We start from the raw sequence: 20,107 nt of genomic DNA, 5'->3' as shown, positions 1-20,107 counted from the left end.
AGATAAAGCTACAATTCACTTCCTCTATGCCTTCCTTGAATTCCCTATCTATTGCAGTCACGAGTACCTACATAGCCAAAAAGAATTGCACCCCTCAAATCTCTTTTTTATCACTCCGAAAGGATCTCGGTCAAGTGAAAGCAAGTGAAATCAGGTATAGCCAGCCACCGTACTTGAAACAGCAATAAGCGACAACGTTGTCCGTTTCACAAACTTTGTTACCCCGTGCCACTTAACAGCAGTGCCTCTCTTTACACTGCCATCCTGCAACTATATCTGCATCAACCCTAAAAGGCTGCCATAGGCCTGTGCAGGCTTAGGAGAGAGGGGGGTATTTCGGCAGTTCCTACCAGGTACGAAGTAAATGTACGGGGCAGATTTTTTACACCCCCTCCTCGGTGACTACGCCACCGACTCTGCTCCCACCCGTGCACACACTTCTACGAAGACTGTACATATATCTATGCATAGCACTTACCCCACACCTGCACATTTTTCTTATCTGTTGATAAAAATTGTCTGCATCACTTTACGAGATGATTACATGCATTTCGATGTCACCATAACCGACTTTTCCTGTTTGCTTTTTTTAGTATATTGTATCTTTTGCTTTTTTTAGTATATTGCATCACCTTACCAGAGCATTATCGCTCTCCTGCTTGCATCTGCATTTTTCAGTGGCTGAATGCGGAAATGATTTTGTTTTCCCAGCTCATACTAAGTACTCCATGAGCACTTTAAAATAAAAAATTTATATAAAATCAGAGAGGCTTGTAGTTGCCCAATTCATTCATTCAAGATGCATACATGAAAGGGCGTTATGTAGAGATCAAATATAAAACAGAGAGCACTTTGTAGAAGCAAGGTAAAATAGGCTCTACCAAAACTATCACGCCTCCAGGTTGAGCAAGCAGGCCAGATAACACCACCGTAGATATAGTTTCGAAAACAGGACCTGAATTCGCAAGTCATCTTTATATTTTGTGAAAAAAACTTCAAAGGCAGTATAATAACTGACAAACTAAACGAAATCAATTTTTTTCTGCTAGCTAACCAATGTTCAAACTGCACTAAAATTGCCTTGATATCTCAGATCTGTAACACACTGCTACGAGTAACACAGAAAAGAAAAAAAAGCATACATGTAAGAAGAGACAGCAAAAGAGTAAGCACATTTCTGAAAATAATGTGGTACCAGAGACCACATCCCGAGCTTGATATGGTGGGTGGAAAATTGTAAAGAACACCAAAAGTTTTTGTATTTTTGTTTGGTCAATTACAGCGGGGCTTTTGAACGTGCAGTAACATTGCGCAGCACATGCTCCTCCAGTATTTTGCCTCCATCAAAATGCGACTGCCAAGGTCAGGATCGAATCCACAGCTTTCGGGTCAACAGCCACGCACCACAATCACTGTACAACCAAGACAAGCCGGAAAGATAATTTGGTGGTGTCTTTTCAAAACGAGCGGCACTGAACACCTAAGCGTTCCACTAGATGAAGTACTCGTTAAAACGAATTCTTCTGACACAGATTGGTTTCAGCTTCGAAAATGGTCAGGCAAGGTTATATTTTTTGGTTATACTTATTTAACTTATGCATGGACTTTGCACTAAAACAACACAACCTCGGAGACTGGAACATAGGAGTGTAAAACTAAATATGCTACGGAACTAACTTACAAAGAGCAGTAGATGATACAACGTTTTAGTTGCAGGGTGCATAATACTTAGAAACTGTCATTGTGACGGGGAAAAAAAGAAATAAAGAAGGCCAGCCTCTTTCTGGACACAAAAGTGAGATTATATTCAAGGCAACAGCTGCAGAACAGAAGACTCAGACAAATAGAACTGCAATGGATCTTTTAGAATGCTATATTTGTGGAATTTACGTATACAACAATGAAAAATCCAGAAAAGAAATTCAGTGAAGCATAACAGGCTAGCAAAGAAAGAATTTAATGAAGTGTCAATTATTACAAAATACAAGCATGCAAACCTAAAAAAATAATAACAGAGCTAGTAGGTAAGTATTCATTCTAAAACAAGATTTACAAACTGATATTTGCCCAGTTTTAGGCCTAGTTCTTTTTTCAGTGGATATCAGTTGTAGCTTTGTAGGTGTAGCAAAAACATGAAAAAAAAAATCTAGACTTTCTTGAACTAGAAGGATGCCACAAAGGTTCAAAAATCCCATCAGCTGTTGCATGGACCAACATCTCGGTCATAAGAGAGAATAATCCCAGACATTCATTTGAAGAAAAGGTCATGAAACAACAGCTCTCTCATTACGATCATGTGATGCAAGTTCGTGCTATGCGTATAGCTACACGGTGGGCTGGTCGGCATTTATTTGTAGTTAACGTTGCACTTAGTACACATTGCACATGTTAAGAGACAGAAGACAGGGTGTTGATTGCACACTATCAGCTGGTTCATTTAAACTTAAAGGGGCCCTGCAACAGTTTTTTGAGTAACCATGCAATTAATTCACTGGAAGAGCTTATTGCCTCACAAATTCAACGCTGCAAAAATGTTAGGAACCCATCCAGTACGAGCGGAGTTAAAGATTTGTCACACGCTGCAATCCCATTCTCTCTTCTCTCGTCCCGACGAAAGGACTGGAAGCTCAGCAGGGAGAGATGGCACCAGCAAAGAATATAAATCACGTATGCCGTGTGACCTTGAGCACTTTTTCTTTTTTTTTTCTTCTTGGAATTTGCAGATTTTTCATTGAGATCACCCGCCCACCTGTGGACAAGTCGCGCCTCTCGTGGTGATCGCTGCAACAACTGTCATGTTCAAATTGGCCAATGGCTGATAGAACGGTCGTGACAAATGATTTCTGAGCTTATTCAGTAAGTTGTCGAGAAAGGAGAAAGCAATGTTTAGCTGACTTTGATAATTATTTGTAAATTCCAGGTCGCATGCTGCGCGATATTATTTGGCTCGGGTGTTCTCAGAAGCAGCTACTACCGATCGGCAGCATTTTGTGAACATGACTCAAAAAGTTTTGCAGCGCCCCTATTTAACCATTATGCAGGATCGTGTCGAACGAGCCTGTACAGATGCTCAAATAAAAGATTCAGGGGAAGGTTAGTGGCTGATAACCGCAGACAGAGAGGGTCAACACGAAAAGAAGACATTAGCAGAAGCAGTATAATGTCGAAGCTGTCACGCTCTTTTCTGCTAATTAAACTCGTGAGTTCGTAAGAATAACACAAGGTGCTCGGACACAAATATCCTCACCTTCTTTGGTAATGTTCAGCGTTTCCAGTATTTCCCTAACTGTACCCTCTTTTGAGAGCATGACAGCTGTCAACTCACGAAAAAGAATTTGCAAGGCTTTTTTTACAATGCGTAGTACAAGAAATCATGGTGCAAAAGTTACTGACAGTTATAATGGAAGATCAGAGAAAAATTTTATCACCTTTGCACGACATAGTTACACGTTATTTTACAGGCCACATAAAAACATCTCAGAGTGCGTAAAAGACTTAAAGGTGATGAATAAGCCTTATATGTCCCAGGTGTTCTGGCCATTTTAGGGTACTGTATTCCCAGTAACTGAAAAACTTTTTTTCGAAATTTTCCACTCTCATAATTGAATTTTTATATTTTTTTTACCGCTAGGACGTAAGCATTGAGTTGATTGGGCACTTTTGAGAATTTGTGGCACAAAAACTGTAAAGTGTATAATTTCAATTCCGCTTCAGTAGTTGTATGCATTTATGCACAATACAAGAAAAAATAATGAAGTTGTTATTAAATAAAGAAGGAATCATTAAATAACGAAGGAATTTTAAAAATTGCTCCGAAAAGCTCACCTCACTTGCCAAAATTATTGGCAACACTGTCTGTGTGACGTCATGTTTGGCATGTCAACGGAAGTGACACAGCCAATGGCATTGCTACTTTGGCCGCTACAGCGTTTATTGCGCTTTCCACAAGGCGACAGCGGCGGTGTTTGGCACGGGTATAGAACGGGAAAGCTTTCATCCTTCCTCTGTAATGTTTGGCCGGTCTTCGCAGGACTGGCTTTCACAGTTTTCATACTATGTGCCGGCGGAACCAGTATACGGCCTCCGGCTCTACCAAATCATATGTCATACGCAGACAGGGCGCTCGGTTGTGTTTCGGTATTGCACAATTTTGCTTATTAAAAACTATTTTCAGATTTCGTGAGCATTTCAGCTATTGGACTCGTGACACGAGTGTCTCAGGAACATAGAAACCCCATAACCTTGACATGGTCAAAAAATAGCAGGAGTTGGCCTTTGCGGTTAGAAAACAGTTGAAGAACATACTCCGTCACAAACACCGTTTACATTATTTAGTAGCTACAAGCCAGGTGATCACTGTCAAAGTAAATTTTTCACTTTGAAGCCACTCAAATTGATGCCTTGTTTCTTTTGTAAGCTGTCATGCAGCTCTATCTGCAATGTAGCATCGATTGTGGTCAACGTTTTCCAGCAAAATGACTGTATTTTTTGCCAGGCTTCAATACTATTTTAGAATTTAGGCTTGAGCAATACTGCCATAATTAACCGAGAAAACAACATTCAATGTTGCAATCATTAGGACGTTAAACCTACGCAAACACATCGAAGAGTCAGCAGCACAATCCCATTACTTCAACACTTTCACCACTCAGTTTGCACATACAACTCCGTCTAATTGAACAAACAATAATACTCATGTTCATTAGAGCATACCCATTGTCACCCTGCACGCGATTCAGTTTGAAGGACGCTGAGAAGGTTCAACGATGAAGAGCTTGCCGTTTCCGCATTAAGCACCTCAGTACGTCATCAGCATTTGTACACACTTACGAGAAAACTGTATTGGCTGCCATAAATTTAAGCTTTCTGAAGACTTTCTTTACCCTCAGCGTCTCAGCTTATCGGAAAGAATGACACGCAAAATATAATGAAGCTAACAATCGAAAGAGCTTGAACAGATATGCCCTCCGAAGACCAAGTGCACGCAGAAAGGCACACATAGTCTTCGACTTGCCTTGGAAGTTACCCGACAATTTCCTATACACAGCTCATTTGAGACACGAATGCTGGCTTTCATACGGAGATGGATGGATGGATGAAAAACTTTTATTGGGGTCCTGAAGGATTCTACCCCCGTTTTATAGGGGTAGAATCGCGGGCCGCTCCCACGTTGGGACGGGGAGGCCCAGCCTCACCGCCGCATCGTGGGCCTTCTGGACAGCCTTGAGTTGTTGTATGAGAACCGGACTCGTGAGCATTAAATGAAAGGAGTTCTCAGAAAATGGAGAGATTAAAAAAAAATGTATCGCAAGGGTGGAGCACATTCGAGGGGCTCGCCTTAAGGTGCACGTTCACTCACTAGTTGCATACAGAAAAAGTTATTTTCTGCAACGAACAAATACTGTTTAAGAAAAGCACGAATGTGAAGAATACGCACAAAGGTACACTCTTCACAAATTACAAAAAAAGCGAGTTTTCTTATTTCAAATTTTGTCATACCTTGTGCCCTTACGAGTGAAATAAAGAAGTTAATATAGAAGCCTAAACCACTAGGCATAGCATCTTTCTGGTCAGCAACCATGTTATTATTTTTATCAGTGCACCACACTGAAGTCAGGGGCGGCGCCAGAATTTTAGTTACCTGGGGAGGGGGGGGGGGGCACCCACGACAAGCTAGTTCCTTTAGGGGCGGCATAGATACTAGAAACATATGCATTGTGTTTTGACTATGCTTCTCTTGAAGGGGGGAAGGGGGGCAGGAGAAAAAATTTGGGTGGGTGGGGGCAACAGCCCTCCAGTTCCCGCTGGCGCCACCCGTTATAGATGGATCTCACCGACGTTTATATCACTGTGTCACCAGGACTTGTTGGCAACTACATTATACTTAAAAGCATTAGCAAAGGATTAATCGACAGAACATCTATGCACTTGGTATGAAAAGACAGCATTTTGTTCTATTGAAAGACACTCAAATACCTAAGTACAGGGCCATGCACACTGGTGATCCCTTTATTACCTAAGCATAAGAAACGAGATAGCTTCACGTTTGCAGCATTTTTTTTGTTGCTTTGTTGTCACTGACGAGCCCTCGGATATACACTTTGATCTTCATGCTGTTAAATAACATGAGTAATCCGTCTTCCCACAGTCCTACTCTATTTTTATGATGTTAATTACTGCTGCTCAAGGTTCTCCTTGCTGAGCTGTTTTTATTCGTTTTCAAAACTAATTCTTTGAGTGGTTTTATTTATTTTTGTATCTCATCATACTGCTAAAATTACAAGTACTATGCCTCTTACTGTACCACATAATTTCATGGCCTGTGCTTTATTATTTCATTAGGAATTCTAATCAAGAACAGTAAATATCACAGATACTCTACTAAAATAAAGAATTCTCTAGAGAGTAATCTTATAAACACAATATATATGGTAAACTTCGAGAGTAGCTGTACTTTGAAAACAAAAACAAATTTATATTCATATTCTCCTGACAGTTTTGGTGTGTGTGTGTGTGTGTGTATTATATATATATATATATATATATATATATATATATATGCAAGAAAGAAACGACGAAACTTTCACAGAAGCGTCATTACTTAACGTTTTCAGCTGGTGAACCAGCCTTCGTTAGAGTAATGACGAAGACTGGTTCACCTGCTGAAAACGTCAAGTAAAGACGCTTCCGTGAAAGTTTCGTCGTCTCTTTCTTGCATACAATACGTCGGGTCAAGCGTAAATGACGTTCAAAGAATCTGAGTCCCGTCGGAAGCTGCCTTCATCTCCGTCCACCAAGGTATGCTCAGGTAACACCTGTAACGCTTTGTGAAATTGGCGACACGTTCGTTTAGCAGTCGCGTTCAAATTAGTTGTCCCACTCATACTGGTTCGCGTGCCTCTGAGAAGATATTGTGAACGACACACCGGGTCAGTGCAATACCTTCAACCAGGCGCAAAATAACGAACGAAAGAAAGACGACTTCAACTCAATCAGGTGCAAACAGGTGTAAGACTCACCATTTCAGAACGATTACCAGGCGGTGTAAAAACAGGTCAGCAGTATCCGGACGTCATTCCAGAAGCACGGATGACGGCAAACCCGCAGAAAACCGACGTTTCCGCGATGATGCATTTGAGTTCAGATGTCGCAGACTCGTGGTACGACACGAAACCAGCGACGGCGAAGCCAGCGTCGCCGGCTCACTGCCGTGATGAACGGCTCGAGCGGCGATAGACGCACACCTGCGCTTACAGAAACATGCAGCTGGCCAATTGAGCTGGCGATACGACTGAAAGCCGGCGCGGTTTACAAACACCTCCGTTGCGCCAGCTTGCGTGTATTCGCCGCGGTGCCGTCTGCACTACACCTACGATCTTGCGTCGGGTCCCAGCCACAGAACACCTACCAGCGCTTACACATTGGATTGGCTTCGGATTCGCTTAGTTTCGGATGCCGGTGGAAACACTCACTTTTGGTTTCGCTTCCAACAGGCAAACCAAAGTGGAAGCGACGTTTTTAACCGCACTGTAAAACACATATAAGGTCGGGGTAAGCGGGACTTGCCGATCTAACGTTTCTAGCCATTGTTGATAATGGCCCGGCAAGCCGCTGCTGCTATTGGGATCCCTGGACGAGGTCATCGTCTGCATGCGACAGATGGTTTTAGGCATGCACAAGGGTGCTCCTCCGGGAGAGGCGGAGTCTAAGCTTTGTCGCAACGCCCTCCCTATTATGTAAATGCGCCGGCTATGCGGCTTCCCTTCCCCCCCCCCCCCCCCCCCCTCAGTGTGCACGCCTAAGGGTAGGCGGGTCGCAAGAGCAGACGTACAACTTCTTGAGCACCTATAATAACGTATCTCCCCTGACGAAAATCGAGCCTCTCGTTGTTTAAAAAAAAAAAAAAAAAGGTGTACTATGTACAATAAACCACAGCTAGATTCTACGGGTTGCTGCTGCAGGACGTGTATTGAAGGCCGAACCGTTCGTCGTATTCATCGATCTTTTTCCAACAACCTCCATGGAAGGACACGCAAGAGCAGTGTTTCAACACTTACCTTTGTACATTTCACTTCCCCTAATGCAATTTCTCTGAATGAACACACTCTATCTGGTGTTGTACAAGAGTGCTTGGACTATAGCTGCTTTGACCTGGGTCAGCTGGACTGATGTATAGCATCTAAGATTGTACATACTGAAGCACTTCCAATTAGCCAAACGCCAAGTCTACCAAAGCATCCAGCATGTAAAGTGCACAAATCAGAACTAGCGTGTGTAACAGCAGTTTTGGAGACTACGTGCATTAGCGAGTACTGTGACAACAGGCTCTAGACGAGACCATTATCAGACCCAGGCACGTAACAATTGAAACATGAATGTAGTATGGCAGGACAACGAGAAAAGATTTATTATCATGACTGATATGATCGCAGCAAGCAGGATTTCGGGCCTCTCCTGAGCCCCACTGCACTTATGCATTTCTGTTCAGGTCGGTCTGTAATGTTGGCAGCCCGGTCAGCAGCCAGGGTCTTCACGACCGGATCCGTAGACCTCAACAGAGTCTACTAGACTTCTTAAGTCTCCAGGTGCTCTAGGATTCGCATGTGAGGGTCCACGGGGCATTGAGAAAGGAGAAAAATGTCTACCATTCAGGCTGAAAGAAGAAAAGTGGATGATAGTGAGAAACAGGAATGACAATAAAATACTAATAGTTGGTGTTTTACATACCAAGACCACAATAGGATTATGAAAAACAATGCCACGGAGGGCTCCAGGCATTTTGATCTCACATTTTTAACACGCACTTAATTTGAAGCACTACATCGACATGACCCCTCCAGCATTACGATACTATCGAAATGCAGCCGTTGTGGCCAGTATTTCACCACAGACCTTCAATTCAGCAGTTAACCATTAGACAAACATGGTGGGTTGCCAGAAATAGTGAGGAGAGGGTAAACTGTAATTAAAGAGGAAAGGGTTGCTTGACCATTACTAAAGAGCTTATGCATAGGAGAGCATATCCGACAAGCTCTGTTCTCTTGTGTCGGTCTGCTCAGCCGTTTCTCCTTCCCCATAATGCGCTATACCAGTTCAAGTCCGACAAGCCTCCCTGGAGGCCTGCATTGATCCACTGAAGGTATGCATGGGCTCCTTAATGAACCCTGCATAGCGGGCCTTGTGAGCTTAGTTCGTGAACACTCGTCAAAGAGGTTGGCAACCTTACATACACGACGTAAATACTGAAAAAGTAAGAATGACATGTAGGGTATATTCATTACACGATATTATGCGTATGCAGGGAAGCGTCACACTACAAGCTGGTCTAGTGGCCAGTCACTAATGAAATGCCAAAACTTATCGTAATTAGAATGCAAACCATGTCAGAATGTAAATGAAAAAAAAAAAAACTTTTTTTTTTTTTTTTCAAAATACACATCCTTAAGATTTCCATTGTGTCTCAAGTCATGTCCCCTCAAAGATTATCAGAACGCAATCTGCTTGCCCTTGGACGACGAGGGAAGTAGTGCGAGCGGGACGCAAACTAAAAAAGATGTGCAAAAAACTGCGCCAGAACCTGTCATCTCCTTATGCATCAAAATTTTCTAATATGCATTTACAGTTAAATAAAACCATAAGAAAGGCAAAAGACTACTTTTTCAACATATCTTTGAAAAACTTCTTGCTTTCTGCTCCTGCGAAGTTCTAGCGACACTTGTCACCTAGGAAGCAACAGGCATATAAAATCCTCATTAATGGAGAATACGTAACTGATGAATCACTCCTTGCGTCATCGTTTAACAAGTTCTTCTGTTCAGCCTACACAAATGACGATGAAAAACTACCAAATTTTGTGATTTCTCAGGACGTACCTAAAATTTCTGACTTAATGATAACTGAAGAGGGTGTCTTATCACTGCTGCTTAAAATCAATATGAAGAAATCACCAGGAATTGATTGCATACCAAACGCATTTCTAGTAAGGTATGCATAATGGTGCTCAAAGTATTTATCTATTATATTCAAAAAAACATTGTCCACTGCAGAACTCCCGAGAGATTGGAAGCGTGCGAAGGTTGTTGCGATCTTCAAGGCAGAAAATCGTTCACTATGTACGTCATACAGACCAATATCTTTATTGTGTACCTGCTCAAAATTGCTAGAGCATATTATTTTTACGCACTTGTCAAACTTTCCGCAACAAAATAAGTTGATTGATTGCCGACAACATGGTTTTCATACGGGAATGTCGACGGTTACCCAACTCCTTGAGACAATACACGAGTTTGCCTCAGCCTTAGATAAACAGAGTCAAATCGATATAAATTTTTTGGACTTCCAGAAGGCATTTGATCGCGTCTCGCACCATAAGCTTTTGTTAAAATTAAAACCCATATTACAAAATAACTCGCTTCTCTCATGAATAGAGCCATACTTATCGTCTGGGAGTCAATGCGTATCAGTTGGCGGCTCGTGTTCACGCCCGGCGCCTGTGCGATCAGGCATTCCCCAAGGGTCGGTTCTCGGGCCACTATTCTTTTTAGTTTATATAAATGATATCGTAAACGATATGCCTGTCAAAATCAAACTGTTCGCGGACGATTGCATCCTTTATCAGGAAGTAAACACACCTGCCGACCAGGCATTATTAAGTGGTGCCCTGGACAAACTACATATTTGGTGTGAAAAATGGCAGATGAGCATCAATAGTATAAAAACCATGTCAATGACAATTTCAAGAAAGAAGGCACCACTTACTTTCCAGTATTCAATAAATGGTCGCTGTCTTAGTGCTGTAAATCGTTATAAATACTTAGGTTTATTAATCACTTCAGACCTCCGGTGGAATGAACATATCACTTTTCTAGAAAAGAAAGCCATGAAAAAGCTTGGATATCTTAGAAGATCGTTACGACAGTCAATGCAAGAAATAAAACTATTAGCATATAAAACCTACATTCGTCCCCTTTTGGAATATGCCTGCGTGGTCTGGGACCCATACACAAAGAAAATTATTGATAAACTAGAAAACCTACAAAGAAAATCTGCTCGATTTATCTTTCACTCATACAATCGCCTTACGTCAGTCACTGCTTTGCGTCAGACAGCGAACTTGGAAGCTTTACATTTGCGGCGATATCGCGAAAGACTAAAATATATGTACCTGCTCTATCACGATAAGCTTGGCATTGATTCAAGTGCGTATATAGAAAAAGTCGTGCGACGACCCACGCGGGCGGATCACTCAAAAAAATTACAAGAATTTTCTTGCAGAACGAACTCGCACATGGGCTCTTTTTTCCCCCCGAACTGTACGTGAATGGAATCGCCTCCCTGGTGGGATTGTGGAGGCGGCGACAGTGGCGTCATTCATATCGGAGCTAAAAAACTTATAGCATGTCTTCCTGCCATATTTGTACTCTTTGTTTTGTGACGTTGCATTGTTAGTACACAAGTGATGTTAGTACACACTTATATAGGTATTATGCTATGTGCAATTGCATGTCATGCACTGTATATTTTTATTTTTAGCGCGTTAAAACCTGTGTATCCACGGCATTCTCTGTGCGTAATATATTGTGAAAATGTTCAGTGTGCTATATTTATATGTTATCCAATCCTGCTTATGGCTTCACTTTGAAGCCAGCAGAAATCCTGTAAATAAATAAATAAATAAATAAATTCCCACATACTTCGTAAAACAGGTCACACCTGCACATACGGCCCTCTTTCTTTCTCTATTTTTAAAATGGCTGACAGGGGCAGCTATGTAAGCTGACAGCTACAAGAACTGTACATTTACAATTCACTGAAACCTAATTGGCAATGACTACATAGTTGACCAAACAATTTTCAAAAGCATTAAGTAAGAGTTAATTACACCACAAGTTGAAACATACCGTTCAATGTCTATGTCCTCGAAGCGATTCCCTGAACGGCTGTTTCGACTTCATACCATCAAGTATGCAAGCTTCAGCATATGCCACTCGTTCTCAGCCTGGTTGGTGTAGAAATGGCTCCCAAACTTGGCATTTTTCAAGGCAACCAGGTTCTCCAGAGGGTCCAGTGTTATTTTCAGTCGGTTCCCCAAGTCTGTTGCAAACATTTTTTTTGCTTAAAATAATACTCCAGGTCACGGCCATAACCGAGTGTCGCCAGTCTCAGTAGCTGCGTGTGACGCTGCTTGTGGCGGAACCACCACGTCACCTTAGGCAGCCTTTGCGGTGCCCGAAGAACTCGCATCAATACAGACTTCCTCGGCGGAAGTGACCTGTGGGCCTCCTGCAGAAGGGCACAATGAAGCATAGACGACACGAAAATTACTCGCACGACATTGAAATGTCTTAGCAGTGGCCACGTAAACAAGAACACCATCCTCGCGCAGCACAACAAATCTTTCTCCGATAAGAAGGAAACCTTAGTCTGCACCCTACTAAGTGTATAATCTTTAGTTGTGCAAGGACTCTTGCTATACCAGGAAGAGGCCTGTGACAAGTGAACTGCAATACCACTGTAGAAGTAGTGGAGCGAAAAGAACCGTCAAAGCAAGCGTGAAACTTTGGCTTAAACGATTTACAAGCAGACGCTGCAAAAGTAAAGACAAGGAGACTGCGTGGGCTGCCAGCTGAATAACACTACAGGCGCGAGAGTCCACAGGCTGCGGGGAGAGGAAAAACGAGTGCCTTTAACACAGCAAAGAAAAGAGGCCACATCTTCAGTGCTGGCCGAGAAAAATAAATGCCTGGCAGGTACTCAGGCAGTATTGCGGAATTAGTAAAGAGACTCATTACAATGTCTCGAGTTTTCATCGCTATCTCACCTCATATTCAATTACTAAAATGAAAAGAGAAAATTAAAAACAGAGCCCAGACAAGCATAAACCAGAAAAAGCTGAGAACAAAAGAAAACCATAGAGGAGATAGTCAAAAAAGCGAATCGGAGCATTTGGATCGAATAAAATAATAATAATAATGATAATAATATACAAAAATCAAAAAGAAGGAAAATCGGGCAGAGCGAGTAGAGAAAAACAAGTAGTAAACAGTAATCTCAATTCGCATCGGCTCATCCTAATGGGGAAAACAAAAACAAGATAAAGATTGTGCAAATTATTGTGTGCAAATATTATTATAATTAAAAAACTGAATAAAGCAGCCCTACAATTTCCCAGAGAAAGCCAGATTTCTAGACCAACATGGGGGTCTTTTTAAGCCTCTCCGAATAAACACCGCAACTTTAGTGCAACTGGAGTGGAACAACTTTTAGCAAAGACAACTGCCGCAACATCCTCCTTAACTATGAGGAACCCCCCCCCCTCAACTGTTGTATTCAGTGCAACCGCACAGGGCGACCTCGAGATACTGCATATTCATGCAAATATCCAAAACCAAGGAGGAAAATTGACCTCCTGGAGATTCAAAGTGGGCTACCAGAAGCCCCTTCAGACACTGTTCAATCAGTGCATAAGGAGGCGTGCAAACCACGTACAAAAAATGGTGGCAAATAAGCTCTACAAGACCCCCCCCCCCTCGAGACCCAACGGTGGGCAAATGAGAGCCATTTCGAAAACCACAACGGGTAACGAGGTCAAACTAGAGATACAATCTCTAATACCTTTAGAGGACTGTAAGGTATTAAAAGCAAATTACAAATATGAGATTGCAAACGCAAACTCCTCTCGTGATTAAATCTTGGTTCATAAAAAGAAAAAGAGGGGAGGAGAAAGATGAATGAGAAATATACTGGATTAATCAATAATAGAAGTCCGAAAGTGAATGCTCCTTACGACTCCTAACACATTCTACAAGGAAAAAGAAATTATCATGAAATGATTGGCTGCGCTAAGGAACTGTCAAACTGAAACTGCTCAAATGAACGTAAAATAAATAAATAAATAAATGTATGAAAAACAATGCATGAAGAAAAATATAAGAGCAAAAAAATTAAAAAGTAGAAATAAAAGAAAAAATTTGAAAGAATAGATACAGCAGTAAAAAATGAGGGAATTGTGCTTTTGAAAGAAAAAAAAAAAAGACAATAGAGCGAGAACAGAAAAAAAGGAAAAGGAAAAAAAAAGAATCGAGAGAGAAAAAAAATAGAAGAAATAAAGAAAAAAAGAAAAAGAAGTTGAAGCACAAATTGTGAAAATTGAGTATAAGTGAAAACTAGATAGAATTTTACCCTTCGCGAGTGAATTCTAACAACCATTGTGTGTCACAATTAAAACATTTTCTTCCTCAGAATGATAATAATGCAATTACGTCTCTGAAGTTCAGGAAAAGTATTAATGAATACCTACAAGTCAACCATTGATATTGCAAGCAACTCGACATTCTGTCGCACTTTGAATCCACAAAATATCGTTAAATAATAAAAAATGAAACGAAAATCCAAGAATGACTCCAACTCTACGTACCTACTCCGCATCTGCTACTAGGAAAAAGTAATGAAACTGGTATGCAACCGAACTTCACGCTAAGGGGTAGTGGGGGGGGGGGGGGGGGCAGCAACTAAAAGTCGTAATTTTACAGAGCACTCACTTCGGAAGGGAAGTTTAACTCAGCAGTCAACTTCTACTCTTGCAACAAACAAGAAAAGCAAAAACTCCAAGAGAGGCCCATTAAGCTGCGCATCGCAAGAATTCATCAATGAAGATTAAACTCAGCCGAACATGTTAGCAGCAAGAACTTTGCAAACCAAAACAACAGCTTTTTATTCTTTCTGGTTCGACTGCAGGTACAGTCTGCTTCTCCTGAACATCCTTCCCCCTTTAAATTTCACTTGGCTCTGCTCTGTTCATTTCTCTTTTCCAATCGGCTTGACTGCTATATTTTTATGGTGCGGGCTGAAGATTTTTTTTTTACCTCACAACAAAAGGTTTTGAGAACTACATAGTGGACAAGACCCTAGCACAGAAGACGACAAGACAAATGCTTTTCCAACTAGCCCTCCAATACAAGTGGTGTCTCATCACCAGTGCCATCGAAATTCTGAAATAATTGCGTTACAAGCTAGCACATGCTCCTCAGGGTCATTATAATTGAACACAGTGCTGAACAGTATCAAAGATACATGTATCGTAGATAATCTTTCAGGCTCTTGACTTTACATCGCGATACATGTTTCAGGACATGTATCAGTACCTGCATTTCCATACATAGCAGAGTGTATCGTGTATGTTAAGATACAAGATACCTAGTAGCGCATGGTTGGAACGTAGTTGGTGCATTCCTTCAGGAAGGAAGGTTTGCGCGAGAAACGTGGCACACCAAGCCAGTCAAAGACGGCAGCTGCAATGCCTACATTGTCATGTTTGACTAGGTGTGCAGCGATACTCGTGCAACTTTTCCTTTCTCATGCATGATACCACAATCGCACCACCACTGTACGAAGCAACGAAGGTTGCCCAATGTGCATTTCTCAAGCTGATAATGCTGCCACTTAATCACCAGAATAAAATTAAAGGTAGTGACATTATTTTACCTATTTGCCAGCTTTCTAGCGAGGATAGGCTATGAGCTATGGGCGTTCTAGAACAAAGTTGCACGACGGTGCTTGCGTCGTCTCAACAGGCAAGTGCGCAAATGTGTACGCCCATAGGAATTTCTGTTTTTAGTTGTTTTTTCCCCTTTTTATGTTTTTCACTCTGTCAGCGCTACTTGGAACTTAGCCACTGTTTTGTACCACATAGCCCAGTGCACACAACTTTCCCAAACAACCTGATGCACTGTAGTGTCCTTATTGAAGTTTCTGTCGTGCCATGCTCAATTCCAAAATCCGAAGAATGTGAGATGCAGGGTTGCCTTAAATCTCGTGGCTTTCACACATTGGCGATTTGAAGACTCTCGTCGATGTATGTGACTTGCGTGCAATAAGTTTGACTTATATGCAAATATTAATGAGAACAAAGAGACAATAATGGCAAGGAAAATATAAGGGACGTTATTACTAGTAAGTGTTAGGTAAATGTGAAGAAGGAAAAGTGGACACAAAGATAACTTGCCACCGACAGTGAATGAACTTGCGACTTCCGAATAAAGCATCCGATGCTCTACCGCTGAAAAATGGTGACGGTCATCCCTCCGTCCGCTTTATCAGGTACATATGTGCATTTAGACGTGGAAGCGGCCAGCAGCACTGCCAGTAGCCATTACGGCGAGCGGAATACATTTTCCTTTTACTTGTTGGCGCCACGCACGACAAATCTTATTACGAGTTGGCAGCTGACCAGTAATCTCTCGCATACTACCTCAGAGCATTATCTCAGAGTGAGAAAGACCCCCCTCCCTTATGGAATGCGATGCACACAGCCGTTTCTTACTCCAAGCATAGTTTAGGTAACATTCCTAGTGGTTATGTTATAGTGCTCGTTTGCAGATAACAAAATTGCAGCATGCACGGCAGGAAAAAGCAGCGGAATGAAGCTTAGTTTCATTCCTGTTTCGCTAAACAGCTCATGTGCTGGACATACAGGGCCTCACACCGAGATGCAAAACAAAGGTAATGCGCACACAGTGAATACTCCTCAGTAAATAAAAAAGAGTATATTAGCGATTGCGAAAAATAAAGCATATCTAGTCACCCTGCAGTAGTATGCTGCAAACATGAAGTATGACATAGCTTGACATGTGTCTATTAGCAATGCATTACTTTGCAACTAAGATTGCTCTATACTGGTAGGCTGCTATTTCTTTGATTATTCAAATACCATAATATTCACTGCATGAACTGCAAATTTGGCCATGGCCGTATACTCTGGTGAATACAGAATTGCAATTTTGAACAGAATATACTTCCAATAAGAAAAACATTACATTTGTATCCCAAATATTTGCATGATCGTACAAGTAACTGATAAATCTGCCAATGAATAGAAGAACCATTTATAGCATTCATAGGATGAACTGCTATGCGAAAATTCATGAATAAACCTCAATCTTCACTTTCCTTCCTACATCAACTTCATGTGTTCTTTGAACTGCATTTCCTCTTTCGAGTGCTGGGTTCCAAAGGTTTCATTATGAAAACTTGACAACGCAAACAAGCGAAACACAGACAGACCTTTTCACAATATATCTGTACGAACTAGCCCGCCTAGAAACCCTTCTCAACAGCAGTTTTTCAGGCTTCACACAGAATAAGTGACAATATCTTTTAGAAGTAATAATGATGCCAAGATAAGTATAAAGGATGTTATTAAATGCAATTGTTATGTATATGTGAAGAAAGAAAAGTGGACGGAAGGATAACTTGCCACTGGCAGGGTCCGAACCTGCGACCTTCGAATAACGAGTTCGCTGCCCTATAGGAAATTTGAACGTTGCATTGAAAGGAATGTTGGTTGGCCCAGAAGGCGACACTGCAAGTGATAGCACAGAGTCAAGGGTAGCGCTGGCTGGAAGCACAGACGCAGCGCTTGTATGGGCCAGCCGTGGCACCCGGCTGAGAGTCTCATAGTGCAGAAGCCCGTCGCCGGTGAGACTCCAGAGAGAGACCGGCTAACCTTCGGCAAGCACATCACTTCGCGAGAGAAGAGAGTGTTGTAGAAGGGGGCCATACGATGGACAAGGTTAGGTTAGAGGATGCAAAGGGTGCCACTGGGTTTGCTGTGCCCTCCAGCCGCTAGGGCTCCTGCCAGTGCGCACCTGTTCTCTGGCAGGCACTGAGCAGTGCAGGAGGGATGAACTTCGAAATGATTGAAAAACTGCCAAGTTTTAGCTTAAAAAGGACATGCGATATAGTTCCAAGTAATCGTGAAATTCCTTCATTAAATGAGTTTATTACCTTGCAAGACAACTTCCACAAATATTTAGAAAACCCGAGAGGTATAAGCATAATTACACGGATTTGTCAACCGCTTCAACCACTTCCTCCCTCTTTTCGTGCCCTGGAGTGCACTGAAAGCTACACCCGCAAGGGGTGACAAGAGGGCAATTGATTGATATGTGGGGTTTAACGTCCCAAAACCACTATATGATTATGAGAGACGCCGTAGTGGAGGGCTCCGGAAATTTAGACCATCTGGGGTTCTTTAACGTGCACCCAAATCTGAGTACACGGGCCTACAACATTTCCGCCTCCATCGGAAATGCAGCCGCTGCAGCCCGGATTCGAACCCGCGCCCTGCGGGTCAGCAGCCGAGTACCTTAGCCACTAGACCACCGCGGCAGGGCGACAAGAGGGCAAAAAGACACATCCCTTCATAAGCTCGTGTCATGACCATAGGTCAGCATATACTGTGGAACTCACTTATCTTGCGCTTTGAGCTCATTCGAACTTTACCCGATATTTTCCTGGGCCGGACTCGCTGAGACTCACACTTGCAAAAAGTTTCTTCAACCAGATTCGCTTGGGCTCCAGCTCACCAAAATGCTTCACAGCCAGACTCCGGCTGGATCCAAGTCTGAGTAAGTCCAAGTGAATTGACTAATGAACGAGTTCGCCGACCTATGGTCACGACCTTGAGCGCTTTCTCTTTTTTACTTTGAACGCACGGCTCAATTTCTGTGTGATCGCAAGCTCGGGCACGTAAAGACATCCCGCGGCGCCAATGGTATAACATTGCTCCCCATGCGCAAATCAATGACGGCGGCCTTTGTGCAGACGCGCTCAATTGGCAGACGAAGATGGCGCGCTCAATTGTGCAGACGACACCACTTGTGGAGTAAGAGAGAACAATTTCAAGCCGACTCTGAGAATTTATTGTAAATTGCAGGGCCGCACTATTAAAGTTTAAGTCGAATGTTCCCGGGAACCTCGAAAATCAATCCGCAGCGTTTTCTGACCACGCTGAAAAGTATTGCAAGGTCTCTTTAAGGGCTCGTACAGCGCGATTCGACAGGGAGCTTGCGAAGGAGGGGTTAACACAAAACGCCGGCTCGCCGCTGCTGTTTAATCCAGGAAAGTGTTTATAACACGTAGTGAAATGGCAGACACTGCTGTCGATCACGGCGGGCGATCCTCGCAAAACGACTCTTTCCGTAGTTATAAATTCGCTCTCACAGACATCAAATGCAATCAACCAAGGTACGCTCACGTAGTAACAAAGTGAGATGGGCCGCCCGTCAAACAATTCTACACTGCTCAAATTTAGCACTCAAAACCAATAAAAACGATCCTTGCCGATACGTGGACGGTGAACTGCCAAATTTCGACAAAATATACCATTTGATGCGATTCGGGTACGCACAGCAGCACGGCGATGAACTGGGGACAACGGTACTTGAACAAAAAGGGCATTTGAAATTCGTGATCTAAAACACAGTCCCATAGAAGCCTTGAGTGGCCTCAGAAATGAGGTGCTTCACATGTGAATACTTTCGCTAAGAAAACTCGACGCTAATGAGGCGAAAAAAGCAAACGACAATCGCCGTGCCACTCGATCGTGCAAGCTTACCTGAACAGCAGCAGCAGGTAACGCGATACGCAGCCAAGCGAAACCTGGTTCAGCAGCCGACCATAGGTTGGGGACGCAGCAAGTGCTACGTTCAGCAAAATTCATGCCTACACAAGCTCTGCAAGCTTCCGCAGTAACTTTACATGTGTTGTTTACTGTCGCTCCTGCAGCCTGTTCCCGCCACAATTATATCGCGGGCGTGTATGAACCTGTCAGGTCATGGAGGAAGGCGTAGTGCTGCGGAGCTACAATTTCCCCACGTTAATGCTTTGTAGAAAAGTTTCTTTGTGTTGCAAAGTTAGAAAAATATTCACCCACAAATGTTTTATTCTCAAATTTGTTTTGTAAGTAAGAAAACAGAAAGTTTGAACTCCACTGCGCGCGAATTTTAAATTTCTTTAGGCGGGAAATGACTCCAAAACAGTGATGTTCTGTGCATGAAATTTTTCCTGTTTCGGATAATTTCCAGCCATCATTATGAACTTAAGCGAAATAGGAAATGTTTGCGTTGTGTTGCAGGGACTTTCAGGTTTGGTGGTTCACAACATTAGCACTCTGTGAAAACGTAGTTCTGTATTGTAAAGATGGAAAAATATTCATCCGCTACTGTGCTAATTTCAATTTTTTTTTTCTGAACAAAAAGAAAGAATGTCAAAGTACCACTGACACCAAATTTGGAAAAGATTTTTATGTTGTTTGATAATTCTGCAT

General features: G+C 42.4%; 1 protein-coding gene and 1 long non-coding RNA gene across 5 annotated transcripts in view; both read right to left on the bottom strand.

Annotated features, from left to right (window-relative positions):
• LOC119179453 (uncharacterized) overlaps positions 1-7,406 on the bottom strand; it is a 42,578-nt gene extending 35,172 nt beyond the window's left edge. The window contains exon 1 of one of the 4 annotated variants that reach the window (XM_075869232.1): positions 7,020-7,406. The gene's annotated coding sequence lies outside the window, so the exon portion shown is untranslated. Of the gene's footprint in view, positions 1-478; positions 586-637; positions 1,091-7,019 lie in introns of those variants that run through there. The other 3 variants (XM_037430527.2, XM_075869234.1, XM_075869233.1) reach the window with 3 other exon arrangements.
• A 972-nt stretch (positions 7,407-8,378) lies between these two features.
• On the bottom strand, positions 8,379-19,799 carry LOC119180059 (uncharacterized). The gene is made up of 3 exons (XR_005110953.2): positions 19,397-19,799; positions 11,901-12,282; positions 8,379-8,653 (listed from the first exon to the last, which is right to left on the bottom strand). It is a non-coding gene; the product is annotated as an uncharacterized LOC119180059 (long non-coding RNA).
• Between the last annotated feature and the right edge of the window lie 308 nt (positions 19,800-20,107).

Source organism: Rhipicephalus microplus, chromosome 7, assembly GCF_043290135.1.
Source record: "Rhipicephalus microplus isolate Deutch F79 chromosome 7, USDA_Rmic, whole genome shotgun sequence".
Classification (NCBI taxonomy): domain Eukaryota; kingdom Metazoa; phylum Arthropoda; class Arachnida; order Ixodida; family Ixodidae; genus Rhipicephalus; species Rhipicephalus microplus.
Note: the sequence above shows the minus strand (reverse complement) of the source record. Positions and strands in the feature narration are given on the sequence as shown.